The 11,824-nt window shown below is 35.3% G+C and overlaps 1 long non-coding RNA gene across 4 annotated transcripts; it reads left to right on the forward strand.

Annotated features, from left to right (window-relative positions):
- Positions 1 to 8,847: 8,847 nt before the first annotated feature.
- On the forward strand, positions 8,848 to 11,214 carry LOC125186390. Of its 4 annotated transcripts, none has more exons than XR_007170428.1 (4): positions 8,848 to 8,995; positions 9,217 to 9,260; positions 9,365 to 9,496; positions 10,898 to 11,214. It is a non-coding gene; the product is annotated as an uncharacterized LOC125186390 (long non-coding RNA). The 4 variants fall into 4 exon arrangements; XR_007170429.1 differs by having other exon boundaries at positions 9,370 to 9,496; XR_007170426.1 differs by lacking the exon at positions 9,217 to 9,260 and having other exon boundaries at positions 9,370 to 9,496.
- The last annotated feature ends 610 nt before the right edge of the window (positions 11,215 to 11,824 follow it).

Consider the following 11,824-nt stretch of genomic DNA (forward strand, 5'->3'; position numbering starts at 1 on the left):
CTGATAGCCACCTACCCAGCTAGAAACTTGTCGCTCTGCCACATACTAGGAGCCTTCGTGCGCAACAACATCATCACAACAGAGGCCGAAGACATGTCTCCAATGTACATGGTCGACGCTCCTGGCCTATTTGATATACCCTTCTTCGTCCGCGCCAACTTAGTATACTACAGAGAAGGAGTACCCCAGTTCTACCAAATGGGAGAAGCCCCTGGAGGAAGGGCACAACAAGGCCAGGAGGTGCAAGCTGTCCAGATCGACCAAGCGCAGAGGCTGAGGCAAGAAAACCTGGAGAGGGCAGTGACTGAGCTGGCTGAGGAGAATAGACAATCGCGGGCAGAGATGGCAAAGCTGACAACCCTAATGGAGAGCATCTTAAAGGAGTTGGCAAGAGGGAAAGCAAGCAGTGGAGCTGGAACAAGCGGACGTGGAGGACAGGAGGAAGAACCCACCGGACCTGAGGAAAAAGAAGGCGATGGACAACAGGAGGATGATGACAACCAACCCGAACCTACTGAAGAAGAACCAACGGACCCACCTACACAGAACCCTGCACCAAGAAGGAGCAGGAGGAACATCTGATCGAACCACCCCCAACTGACCAGTTAGTTTTCTTTTTAATTTTTAAGTTTTTTTCTCTTTTGTTTATGTTTTCATACTTTTATTAAATAGTTAGAATTATGTGTTTTAATTGTGAGCAAACCTCATTCGTAACATTTAGCCTATGCAATAGTCTAAGTGTGAGAAGTAAAGGGTTTGCTCCTTTGGTGAATGTATTTTAGTATGTTTATCTTTGTGTTTTATCGTGGGCATGTTACCTCACACTTAGCCTACTGCGTAATCTAAGTGTGAGGAGTTTATATGTTTATATTTCATGTTGGTAAATATTTTGCTCTGCTTTGTTTATAAATCTAGGTATATATTTGAAACTCTCCCACTTAGCCTATTGCATAGTCTAAGTGTGAGAAGTTTTGAGATATAATATGTATTTCTTATAAATGTGTGTCTGTCATACTAGCCATTCCCAATTTTCACTTCACAGCCCGTATCTGGGGCAGACACTTGTGAAGTGAGAGGGGGGAGCAAATGGCCAGTATGACATGTATATATGTGTTATTTGAGTCAGTGCATGTTAGTTTTTTTTTTTAGGGTTTGTTAGGTCTAGGAATTATGTGTCATGTTTTTTTTATGAATGGGCTTAAAACTCAACTGCCTCGAACTGACGGTGAGGGGAATTGAGGGAGATAAGGCATGCCGGAAAACAGAAACCACCCCTCCAGTAACCCCTAGTCAGTATAGATGATGCAAGTATGAAGGAAAAACTCATCCCTTAGGTCAGACACGAAAGTCCTCTTAAAAGGTGAGTTAGAAACCCCAAAGTGGAACTACTTTCCACTAAATACTGAAAAAAGAAGAGAGGCTACCACATGATGTCTAGGGCAAGGTGACCACGTGTAGCAAACCCTGAAGGCAGTAGGAAACCCCCCCCCCAAAAAAAAAAAAAAAAACTTACCCTTAGAACCCCATTTTCTAGCCTGACTTATACCCCGAAATAACCCATCAGCCACTAGAACTGTGTGCGTGCAAGGCATGAGGCAAGGAAGCAACTGCCCAGGAGGACATACAAAAGGAACCAGCTGAAGAAAAGAAAAGCAAAGAAAGAAGGAGAAAATCGATCTGAAATTTCCAGATCCAAAGAAAAATAGAAGAAGGAATAAGGGTGGCAAAGCCACAGAAAAGAAAATTGAAGAAAATGGTCGCAGATACTTGACCACAAAAAGAGAAATGAGGAAGAAGGAATAAGGGTGGCGAAGCCACAAAGAAGCTACTGACCAGTTGGAAGCCAATATCAGAAATTGTCCAGCCGAAGAAGAAGCCCTAGCCAGAAGCCCGAATGCACACAGTTCTCCCTCATCAAATAAGTAGTTAGTTTTTGAACCCTAGAGCCTTAGGGACAACTACCCCAAACATTACAAACCACTAGCCCCATTACAAACCTTAAAGACCTTCAGGAGCTGCATGTGAGATCTGAGTCCGAAACATCTGTGGTTTAGCATTGAGAGAAAACAGTCCTAACATCCCCTGTGAGGAATGAGTGACTGAGTGAACCCAGTGTTTGGCCTAGGATTGGGTGATCCTGACAAGCAGATATACTGACTGGGGAAGAAAAGGGGAGAGGCGGAAGTTCAAGGTTGCCTAAGGCCGGATTGCACCTGATCTCGAGGGGAAGGGTGGTTGAAAATATAGCATGTTCGATGTGTTTAAGTTAACTATATGTTTTATGTGTTTGTGTCGTTGTTTGTTTTCTTTTCCTTTGCGTCAGAGTCTTGAGTCTAGTTAGGTAGAGTCGGTCAGGGGGAGTAACCAGGCTCGTATTCGACTTATTTCTTTTTGATTGTCTTCACGCTTGAGGACAAGCATGTGGTAAGTGTGAGCAGTTTGATAAGTCGTATTCTAAGCCTTGGTTACTGGTCGAGTATGTCGTGAAATGCATGCATTATCTGCAAAACAGTTGCTCAAGTGTGCAGGATTAAAGGATCCAAGTCAGTAGGAGACGATTCAGGTGACTCAAGTGAAAAAGGCGCTAGAAGGGTGCAATATTGACCAGGATGCATGCCGGAGAGAAAGGCTCGAGATGGAGAAGGATAGTTGGGATGATCATTAACAAGGGCATAAAAGTTAAAACTTGAAGGAAGTCTACCCTAAAAGCAAGGGCAAGCCTCCCTATAAAAGAAGCCACTTGGAGAGAGAGAGAAAGGAGTTCGCCCTTGAGTCTAGCTACCACACTTACTTAGAATTCTCTCTAGAAGATCAGTTCCTTCAGCATTATCCAATCTCTCGTTCCTCGCCACAGCCATGGTCACTTGACGTCCAAGAGTCTGCCGGAGAAGTCATCAGTCCGCCGTTCCAGCCAGTTATCGCAGTAGTATAGTAGTATCATCGCCCGGAGTGGCAAAACAATCGTTACCTTGCTTCCTAGTTTAATATTTACTTGTTTTTATCGTTGGTTTGTTGCAAACACTCATCGATGTTGCTCTTTTGAAGTACTTTGTTATTTTCCAACATTTACGTTATGAAGTTTCTATTTCGCATGTCGCTTTGGTTTGAGTTTGCTTCATTCTGCCTAGGAAAGTTAGATCTAGTTATTGCTTTTAATTTCTGAGTGCTTTCTTTTCTGGAGTTGTTGATTTGAAGTTGCAGTTACGTTTAGTCAAATTTCTGTGCATGAGTTTCTTTTCTACGCCGTGATTACCACCTTGCATGTCAGTCAGTAGAAGTAAAGTTGCAGTTTCACCGTTTAATTTAAGTTTGAGCATTTTAATCGATGGATCTTGAGTTTGAATTTATGAATATGAAGTTAGTCATGGTGTTTGTGTTCATATGATTTTTGTCAATACTTGGTGAAGAAGAAAACGTCAAAATCAACTTTAGTTGGACCTCTTTTACTTTTAAGTTACTTTTGTTTTTGTTCCCTACTTTTCAGTTGTACTATCCAGACCTGTCAGAGAGCCCCCAGCCACCAGATACACCTTGTTGTCTAATTTGTCTCTTTTAGTAACTGTCTACTTTCCATATGTCTCGAGACGCCTTGTCCCCTACTGTCACGAACACCACCACATGCCTGTTATTTTCACGCCTACTAGTCAGTAGAGTGCCACCTTTATTTCTTGTCTAGGTAAAATCTCAACCCAAGCGTGGTAGCTAACCAAAACACCCAGGAAAGTCACCGCAGTTGTCAAAACGTGTCCATCCTCGTGGGATTCGACCCTTACCTCCATTATACTAATCAGTAGAAATGGGTTGAGGAAACTTGTTTGAAGCCAGGTCCCGGTTGTCGTACCAATGACTCAGCTGGGTCGGGAATCTCTTCCTGATCAGTTGGACACACTCCAAATTACAAACGAAAAACTAGGGAAAGAACCAAAAAGGAAGGCTATCAACGATTAGAAACTTGAGATTGTAAAGCTCCTAATGCAGGCACTGGAGCAACGTCTGCTCGTCGCCCTAGGTGGCATAGTGGTCTGATTGGTAGTTTTTACTCTCCATGATTACTAGCAGTTCATGACCTCAACTATAATTCATTTACTACTGTTGAATATCAAATGAACTTAGTAAATTTGTTAAATTTAGTCATGCATCAAAAACATTATTCCGATATTTCATACTGAGAAACATGTTTTTACAGCGGGACGAAATTAATTGATATCAAAATCATAAAAATAAAAAAATAAAAACACTTTGACAAACTTTCAGTAGCCAACTTCATTAAGAACTTTCATCAAACAGTTGGCAGAAAGATGCCACTTACATATGTCAACAGTATACAATATCATGTCAATAGCTATTGTATAAAATGTTAATAATCTTAAAAATTTAAACAAATCCTTAACTTGAAGGAGATGTTTGTTCTCTTCCTTTTTTACCAGCAGCAATATTCAATTCCATCTCTTCCGGTTTTACCATAGCTAATCAACAAAAAAAAATCAGCAGAAATCGAATTCATAAGAAAACAAATCCAGATGTGTTTTAACACACTAAAATCGAAGCAATATACTTAAAATTTGAATAAATTTCTTAACCTGTAGAAGTCGCTTCAACGATCGCCGATTTGGATGCCTTTTTCCGGCAACAATCGGCGCTTCAGCTCCATCCGATTCGCTTACATTTAGTTCTTCGATCCTCATTTTTGGAAATTATTGATGTAGGAAATTGACTTCGTAGATCTAGGATTAGGAGATGAATAACAATGTTTGATTGATTTTTGAAGATTTGCATAATTGTATAAGTGATTTTTGAAGATTTGCAGAATTGTTTCGGAGAGAAACTTGGGAGAGAAACGTTCGAGAGTTTTAGAGGGGTTTTGAATATAATTTAAACATTTAGAACTGAAATGACAATAATACCCCCTTATTGACATAAACTACATGTTGTTGACATTTCATAAATATTATGGATGAGTGGCTGAGATTGCATCTCAATTCTCAATTCTCAATCTCAACCTAATAGGACCCTATATATATATAGGATTGTGATCAATTGAGATTTTTTATGTTAATTGAGAAATGAGATGCAATATCAGCCACTCATTTTTATTAAATGAGTGGTCCAGATTTTTCCACATGGAAAATATCTTTAGATTAATTAATTATGAAATGGCAGAATGGTAATATCATAGTAAATTTTATTCAATAAATATTTTTTTTTAATTTTTTTAATTTTTTTTCAAATCTTGTTTTATTTTTTTTTTAAAATTTTTTTTTTTTTTTTTTAATTTTTTTTTATTTTTTTATTTTTATTTTTCAACTACATATACAATTCATGTCAACTACACACATATAATGTTAACTATGTGTACAATCCATGTCAACCATACACACAATTCATGTCAACTACACACATATAATGTCAACTATGTGTACAATCCATGTCAACCACACACATATAATGTCAACTATGTGTACAATCCATGTCAACTACATATACAATTCATGTTAACTACACAATATAATGTCAACTACATGTACAATTCATGTCAAATAGTATTTATTGAATAAAGTTGTTGACATTTGATGTGTAGTTGACATGAAATGTATTTGTAGTTGAAAAAAAAAATTTAAAATAAAAAATAAAAAAAAATCGAAAAAAAATAAAAATAAATAAAAATAAAATTAAAAAATTTTAAAAAAAAATTAAAAAATTAAAAAAATAATAAAAAATTTTAAAACATTAAAAAAATAAATAAAATTAATAAAATCACAATTATGCCCCTCTGTTGACATAAACTACATGCTGTTGATATTTCACAAATATTCTGGATCAGTGGCTGAGATTGCATCTCAATTCTCAATTAGGTTGATAAATCTCAACCTAACAAGACCCTATATATATATATAGAGAGAGAGAGAGAGTTGTGATCAATGTCGAACCAATTTTAAAGACCGAACTAGAGACCAAATCTGGGCCATTAGATCTAGTTTTTTTGATGAGATGTGCTGCTGTGAAAATTTTTTCTGCTTCATTACTAGCCCATTTTATTTCATTATATAGGTTTATTACTTCATTCTATACCTAATACCTTGAAACTACAACATGTTTTTACTTGCTTCCAGTAGGTTTTGAAATGATTCAACATATGTTTCATTCAAATTCATTGACGTGGGTTTTTGCTTGATTAACATTTAAAAATGCAATTTATTCAAGTGAGTTTATTACTTCATTCAGAAACGTTATTACTTCATTGGATAAGATTTTTACTTCATTCCAGTAGGACTTCAAATGCTTCTACACATACTTCATTCCTATAATTTATTACATTATTCCATGTGGTTATTAAATCAATATTAGCGCCATGGCGGTGGTGATATATATTGTAGAGAGAAAGAACGGCACGCGACGAAACCACATTTACGTACTGGAATGAAGTAAAAACCTACTGGAATGAAGTAAAAACCTACTAGAATGAAGTAATATATTCTGGAACGAAGTTAAATCTTCGTAACATGTTAGTATGACATATTTACCTTCGGATGAATTAAAATAGGCTTGTGATGAAGGCGAAAATAATTTATAAATTTCTGTATCTTATCCATAAAAAACTAGATCTAAAAGCCCTAATTTGGTAGGGTTCGGTGGTTCGGTCTTTAAGAGTAGATTTGTGGATAATGAGACTATATATATATATATATAGGTATAGAGTTGTGATCAATGTCGAACCAATTTAAAAGAACGAACTAGAGACCAAATCTTGGCCATTAGATCTAATTTTTTTGATGAGATGTGCTGCTATGAAAAATTTATTACATTATTCCATGTGGTTATTAAACCAATATTAGCGCCATGGCGGTGGTGATATATATTGTAGAGAGAAAGAACGGCACGCGACGAAACCACATTTACGTACTGGAATGAAGTAAAAACCTACTGGAATGAAGTAAAAACCTACTAGAATGAAGTAATATATTCTGGAACGAAGTTAAATCTTCGTAACATGTTAGTATGACTTATTTACCTTCGGATGAATTAAAATAGGCTTGTGATGAAGGCGAAAATAATTTATAAATTTATGTATCTTATCCATAAAAAACTAGATCTAAAAGCTCTAATTTGGTAGGGTTCGGTGGTTCGGTCTTTAAGAGTAGATTTGTGGATAATGAGACTATATATATATATATATATATATATATATATATATATATAGGTATAGAGTTGTGATCAATGTCGAACCAATTTAAAAGAACGAACTAGAGACCAAATCTGGGCCATTAGATCTAATTTTTTTGATGAGATGTGCTGCTATGAAAAATTTTTCGGCTTCATTACAAGCTCATTTTACTTCATGATATAGGTTTATTACTTCATTCTGTACGTAATACCTTAAAACTACAACATGTTTTTACTTGCTTCTAGTAGGTTTTGAAATGATTCAACATATGCTTCATTCAGATCATTGACGTGGGTTTTTGCTTGATTAACATTTAAAAAGGCAATTTATTCAAGTGAGCTTATTACTTCATTCAGAAACGTTATTACTTCATTGGATAAGATTTTTACTTCATTCCAGTAGGACTTCAAATGCTTCTACACATACTTCATTCCAATAATTTATTTCATTATTCCATATGTTTATTAAACCATATTAGCGTCATGGCGGTGGTGATAGATATTGTAGAGAGAAAGAATGGCACACGACGGCAAAACCACATTTACGTACTGGAATGAAGTAAAAACCTACTAGAATAAAGTAGTATATTCTGGAACGAAGTTAAATCTTTGTAACATGTTAGTATGACTTATTTACCTTCGAATGAATTAAAATAGGCTCGTGATGAAGGCGAAAATAATTTATAAATTTATGTATCTTATCCATAAAAAACTAGATCTAAAAGCCCTAATTTGGTAGGGTTCGGTGGTTCGGGCTTTAAGAGTGGATTTGTGGATAATGGGACTCTATAGGTATATATATATATATATATATATAGAGTTGTGATCAATGTCGAACCAATTTTCAAGACCGAACTAGAGACCAAATCTGGGCCATTAGATCTAGTTTTTTTGATGAGATGTGCTGCTGTGAAAATTTTTTCGGCTTCATTACAAACCCATTTTACTTCATTATATAGGTTTATTACTTCATTCTGTACTTCAAATACTTCTACACATACTTCATTCCAATAATTTATTACATTATTCCATGTGTTTATTAAACCATATTAGCGTCATGGCGTTGGTGATAGATATTGTAGAGAGAAAGAACGGCACCCGACGGTGAAACCACATTTACGTACTGGAATGAAGTAAAAACCTACTGGAATGAAGTAAACACCTACTAGAATGAAGTAAAAACCTACTAGAATGAAGTAATATATTCTGGAATGAAGTTAAATCTTCGTAACATGTTAGTATGACTTATTTACCTTCGGATGAATTAAAATAGGCTCGTGATGAAGACGAAAATAATTTATAAATTTTTGTATCTTATCCATAAAAAACTTGATCTAAAAGCCCTAATTTGGTAGGGTTCGGTGGTTCGGTCTTTAAGAGTGGATTTGTGGATAATAGGACTCTATATATATATATATATATATATAAGGGAACACTATGGTGACACCATAGATATAATGACATCATACCACCAATATCAGCCCTTGGATCTGGAAATCCTAGGGCTGATATTTAATCTCACAAACAGAATACATATTGCTGCCTAAGGTATTAGAAATTGCAGTCGGGGGTATTATAGTCATTTCATAAATTTTAAAAAGGAATCAGATTAGGGATAGTCCTAACAAAATCGTGCGACCCTTCCTCTATTTTCTCTCATTCTCTCTTTCACCGCTGCTTCAGAAAATCGCCGCTGCTTCTGAAAATCTCGACCAAAACCTCGCCGCCTCTGCCTCTAAACCGTGAATAGGTGATTTCCAGCGGCGATTTCAGGAATTTCCAGCCTCTACAGCGCTCAACCAGTAATCGCCGAAAATAGTCCACCGTCGACAAGGTATGTTGATCGGAATACGTTTCCGAGAATATTGCTGGTTTGTTTATGCAGATTAGTCGTTTGTTTATCGATTTTTGTTTATGTTTACTTGATGTTGAGAGATTTAAGTAATATTCCTTCAATCTATGTCTTGTTTAATGTTGATTTGTTTTTTATTGAGAGATTCCATTGTTTGGATCTGAGGTTTTTCCGACATTTTGGCTGATTTTTTGGAAACCTAGATGAAGCTCAATTATGAAACCCTAGATCAGTGTAACCAAGCCATGTGAGATCTTTTTTTGGTTGATTAAGATGATTTGTGGATGATTTGGTTGATTTGTGGATGATTTGGTCGTTTTTTGGTTGATTATGGATGATTTGTGGATGAAGCTCAGTTATGAAACCCCAGATGTAACCAAGGAATTTTACCGACGATTAGAAGGGATTTGCTTGGTGAAACGAAAGAATTTTGTTGGCGATTGTGAACTGACTTTAGCTGCTTGTTTCTCCGACTACACCTAGGTAATTTTCTGAGTTACTCTGCTTAGCGACAACATTGGAGGGTTTCTGCTTCTCAATTCTAATTTTGATTGGTTTCTGATTATGTATGCTTTCTCAATTCTGATTCATGACTCAATTGCTTGTTTTTCAAACTATTGTTGAATTCGGGTTATGTAATCTGTTTAGTATAACTAAACATTGATGAATATGAATTATGTTGCTTGCTCTATGCTTTTTTCTGGTTATATGTTTTGTGCATTTTGTGCTTGATTCTTCTTCTTCTTTTCTGTTTTTTCTGACTGCTAATTACTTTGATTTAGATGATGTTTGTTTATGTTATGTTCATTTTGGTTGGTTTGTTAATCTATTTTGTGTCGTTCATGTTTGTTTTGAAAAATCGCAAGTCTTACATTAAGCGATTGCATACTAATGCATTATATAATCCATGTTTGTGGTTGGTATCATGTGTAATGAATTTTGAACATGCATATTTTTTGAGAATTTTTATTCTTTGAATGTTTGGTTTCTCAATTTCGATTCATGACTCAATTGTTTACTTTCTCAATGTTTGCAGTTTTGTTGTTTATATATTGCAGTGCATCATTTATAATATTGTAATATTGTTTATCACCAAATATTGCAGTGCATCATTATACCCTATCTTGCATTCATGTGTATTGTGATGTGTATCTTGGAATTCCAGTTTCATATATTTCATCTTTTACGAATTTGTATAGTTGCAAGCCCAAACTGTACTGAGTTGTGCTGGTTATATATGTGATACTGATATTGCAGTTTTGCTAGTTATATATTGCAGTGCATCATTTACAATATTGCAGTATTGTTTATCACCAAAGATAACAGTGCATCATTGTACCCTATCTTGCATTCATGTGTATTGTGATGTGTATCTTGGAATTCTAGTTTAATATATTTCATCTTTTACGAATTTGTATAGTTGCACGCCTAAACCATACTGAGTTGTGCTGGTTATATATGTGATACTGATATTGCAGTTTTGTTGATTATATATTGCAGCGCATCATTTATAATATTGCAGTATTGTTTATCACCAAATATTGTATAGTGCATCATTGTACCATATCTTGCATTCATATGTATTGTGATGTGCATCTTGGAATTCTAGTTTCATAAATAGTGTTGTTACAAATTTGTTTAGTTGCACGCCTATACTATACTGAGTTGAGCTATTTATATATGTGATACGGATATTGCATTATTGCTGGTTATATATTGCAGTACTTCATTTACAACATTGCAGTATTGTTTATTACCAAATATTGCAGTATTATAGAAATTGGCTTCGGTGCCCTACTCAACTTCAAAATGAACTACATAACATTACAAGTTTATTCAAGTGTCTACCTTGTGCAATACATTCTACTAAACTAAATCTTGCAGTTTTGTGTTACAGAATTTGCATTTCGCATCATATGGAGACATATATTGGCATGAAGGTCAGCGAATAGAAATGCGATCTAACAAACAAGAAATCCAAGTCATTCCAGCTACTTTGTAGCGAATATTATACAACAATGTTGTACAACAACAACAATCTTGGAAATTACTCTCATAATTATTACGTCAAAGCACTTTGAGGGGCGGAAAAAGAAAAGACCGATAGGCAATAGATGTTGAGAAGATGTTCAAATACTACCACAAACTGTGATCGATTATTGAACTTTTGCTGTCTTCAAATATAAAGTTTGGTTTCTGTATTGGTTTTTTGTATAGATGATGACTGATGTTTTGATTTGATGACTACTCGTACTTAAAACAAGACGGTTTTATTTTGGTGCAGCCAATGATGGTGACGTAATTTGAATGTTCTTTGTTGCGTACTTGTTTGATGACCTATAAATTCTATAATTTTTGCATGCTTAAGATGAATGAGGGAATAAACATCAATATTTTATGTTTTGTACTGCAATATGTGAAACATTGCGCTGCAATTACGACGCTTGCAAAATTGAACTCATTAGGAAGCAATAACCAATTAATGAGAATGCAATCTCGGACCAATCATATAAAATTATCAGTCAGTTGTATTGTATTGTGCAAGTAATAATGTAATTCACTGAAGACTACACACCACAAAGCAATAGTAAGCAATCCTGTGAGAACAAATATGCAATTGTTTCAATGAACTCTATCATGAACAAATTCAATAAAGTAATATGTCAACTGCAAACACTATGTGGTAACAATGCAATATTCATTACTTTAAATTGCAATCTGAGAAGGTAAAAACAAATATGATTACAATCTTCAAGTACTTCAAAACGAACTAAGTGCTCTCTTATTCCTTTTGTGTGCCAAATTTATAGA

Source organism: Salvia hispanica, chromosome 5 (assembly GCF_023119035.1).
Source record: "Salvia hispanica cultivar TCC Black 2014 chromosome 5, UniMelb_Shisp_WGS_1.0, whole genome shotgun sequence".
NCBI lineage: Eukaryota > Viridiplantae > Streptophyta > Magnoliopsida > Lamiales > Lamiaceae > Salvia > Salvia hispanica.